This window comes from Sinocyclocheilus anshuiensis, unplaced genomic scaffold (genome assembly GCF_001515605.1).
Source record: "Sinocyclocheilus anshuiensis isolate Anshui unplaced genomic scaffold, SAMN03320099.WGS_v1.1 scaffold51, whole genome shotgun sequence".
NCBI classification, from domain to species: Eukaryota; Metazoa; Chordata; class Actinopteri; order Cypriniformes; family Cyprinidae; genus Sinocyclocheilus; species Sinocyclocheilus anshuiensis.
The window spans coordinates 5,646,696-5,650,089 of record NW_015548296.1 but is presented as its reverse complement, the minus strand read 5'-3'; positions in this window follow the sequence as shown (position 1 = coordinate 5,650,089).

Genomic DNA, 3,394 nt, shown 5'->3' with positions numbered 1-3,394 from the left:
GCGTGACAATTGGCGTATTTTAAATTTTTTTTTAGTGCTTTCCATTTAATAAATCGCAATAAGTTTTGTGTTTTGTCACTTCTGATATGAAACAAAGCCTCAGCTTTAAAATCGCAGCCAATTTTATTACAAAATTCAGAGAATAAATACCGTTTTGGTGCTCTTTAATGTGTCGTGACAGATCTCGGCTCGTGAACTGATTATCTCTTCATCTTTACCACTGGTCACAGCACGAAATAAACATGAATGAACATCAGGGGCCCGTATCAATAAGGAGGTTCAACCAACTCTGAGTTAAAACTTGAACTCTGAGTTGACTTACTCTGAGATGGGAAACTCTGAGTTTGTTTCAGAACAGCTGAATTGAGTTAGTTCAATCAACTCTGAGTAGGCTGACTCTGAGTTTAGCACGTGTACCACGAATATGAAAAGCCATGATCCATGGAGCTCCGCTATTACGATTCACCATGGCAACAGCACCCGAAAAAAGACGTCTGCATACTTCAGAGTCAATACAAGTTTAATTCTTATCACTGTTATAATAACATAAGTGAAAACTGGCAGAACGGTAGGTTATTGAACTAATAGGCTATTCATTTTCATGGTATACCACGGGCAAGGAGATTGCCACAATACCAATATTAAAATCCAACAGGGAAAATAATAATTTGTTGCTTTAGTATTTGTAGAACATAAAGATGACCAAATAAATAGTGAATAATTTGTGTTTATTTAACAGCTGTGGTGGTGATTACGGCATAGATATCTTGCACTACCCTTCCAAAAGCATTTTTGCAGCATGAATGAATGAATGAATGAGGTATTTAAACATTGCTTACGCTTTAAAAAGGTGGAGGAGACCAAAAGAAACTCTGGGTTTACCGAAGAAAACCTGCTCCCGAACAGGTTAGGTTCACAGAGTAAGTTACTATGGTAACTTACTAAGAGGTTTAGTTTTGTCTTTTATTGGAACCGAAAACACAGAGTTTCCATTTTCTGGGGTTAACAAACTCTGAGTTTCCAACAAAACCCACTTTCTGGAATACACCCCTGAACACGCAAGTTTATTTTCCAGCTTTCATGAATATATTTGTTATTTATCAACAAGGGCTGGACTTATGACTCATGATTTTCTAGGAAAGCATAAGTTACTGACTTATGTTGTTTCCCATTTAAAAAAAAATTTAATCGGACAATTGATTACAAACCCATTTGAAAGAATAAATCTCGGAAATCAGTTTTTGTGTTTTCCAGCTCACGTTAGGAAAATTTTTGCCATTGGAGTCAAAGGAGAAAAAATTACATTTAAGTATACTTGACTTATTACTTAGAAAAAGTCTAAATATATTTGAGCTATACTTGTGTTCCTGGAATCCGTGTTTCCATTGTTATACTGTAGGGGGCGCTAGTACATATCTTCTGTACAGAATTTCCAAAAAACACAAGTGAAGAAGAAACCGAAACAACAGATGCTTCCACATGTAATCTAACACGATCATCAGACATAAAACAGCATCAAAACTGTGTAAAGTTGATGTAATGTCGACCAATGAAGAGGTAATAATAACTGTCAAGCTTTGGGGTGTTGATCGACTTTATCTACGTTTTGATTATCGTTCTGAATCCAATTCAGTCTTTTTTTCAGCTTTTTGTTCAAAATGTTGTTTATTTCTTTTTTTAAATTATGTATGAAACTTACCCACATTCAAGTGTTTAAAAAAAGAATGCATGAAGCTAGAATAAAATGTTTTTGTTTACAAGCAGATGCCCTGTTCTTTTGATGTTTTGTATGTTCAGATATTCATGTAACAAAATATATTGAAAATAATATCTAAATAGGGACATAGTAGTATACTTAAAGTATGATGTAAAGTTCACTTAAAGAAAACTTACGAGTATACTTGCAGTATAAAACTACTAAACTAGTAGTTTACTAAGACTATACTTCAAAGTGTACTAAAAATGCTACTACAAGTATTTAATTAGAAAACTATCAGTATACCTATAAGTTCACTTTTAGTATAGTTGCAGTACAAGCTAAAATATTGTTGTAAACTAGTTGTGTACTTAAAGTTTACCACTGTTATACTTAAAGTATACTTAAAAGTATACTTTTATATACTAGAAAGTGGGCCAATTTAGTCCCAAGGAGTATTGAAATAGTACACGTACAAGTATACTACTAGTACACTGATATTTGTATACTTACTACATAAAGTATACTTAAAAATATACTTGAACTTTACTTAAGTATACTTAATAAAATAAATTTGAAGTATACTACTTTTTGGTAAGGGTAGGCATGTTTATTATATTATCCTAATAAAATTTTAGTTAGACTTGAAGAATTTTTTAAAAGAAGAGAAAGGAGCAAGTGGCATGCCAACTGTTTCTGAAAGCAAGAAGCGCCTGTGTCTCTGAACTGCCCTTCTGATGACCTTTTATTAAGGGTTTCAGTAAACAGGTCTTATATTAAACCTCTAGCGCCCTCTTGTGATTCTTCAGTTGTAGTAACTGCACACCAACTTCACACTGATGTCTGCAAATGAGCCATTATTGGATGGTAGGACTGAACAATGAACATTTGATACTTTTGTGGTACTTTTGTTTAAATATTGAAAGCTGCCATAGCCACATCAAATAGGTTTCTAAAAATAGTGTTGAACGGTTACACACACACACACACGCACGCACGCACGCACACACACACAAACAACTCTGTATAGCTATCTTTGTGAGGAAATACATTGACACAATGCAGTCTCTATAGCTCCCTACTCTAAACCTACTAATCAGAACTAAGTGCCTCACCCAAACCCTTACCCTAAACCTACCCTTTACCCAATTATAACCTGATCCCTAAAACCAAGTCTTGACCCTCAAACAGGCCTTTAAAGGGCTCTCAGAAAGTGAGGATCGGCCAAAATGTCCTCACTTTACAAGATTGTCCTCACTCCGATGGTCTATTCTAAACCCAAACTGGCCCTCACAAAGATAGCTGTACAAGTGCACACACACACACACATACGGGTTTTTATGAATTACCAGGACACTGCTGCCCAAACCAGTCTGTTGGTGTATTAGGGGGACACCGCTTTCCACTTGCTGTACAGAGATGTAGTGGATATCAAAAAATCTATTTGGACCCATACAACACAGATTTCACTTTAAAGTTTGTTTACACAAAACACAACTTATAATGTAACAACCTGAAAATATACACAATTATGAGGACAATTAATGATTTGATACACAAGCCCCGCGGCTATGACACAAAACTGTATTATGAGGACTAATGTGATTTCTAAGGACATTGGCTATACAACACACAAACATGTCATGTGAGTGTATTAAAGGGACATACCTGATATAAGAGGACAACAATTTAACAACA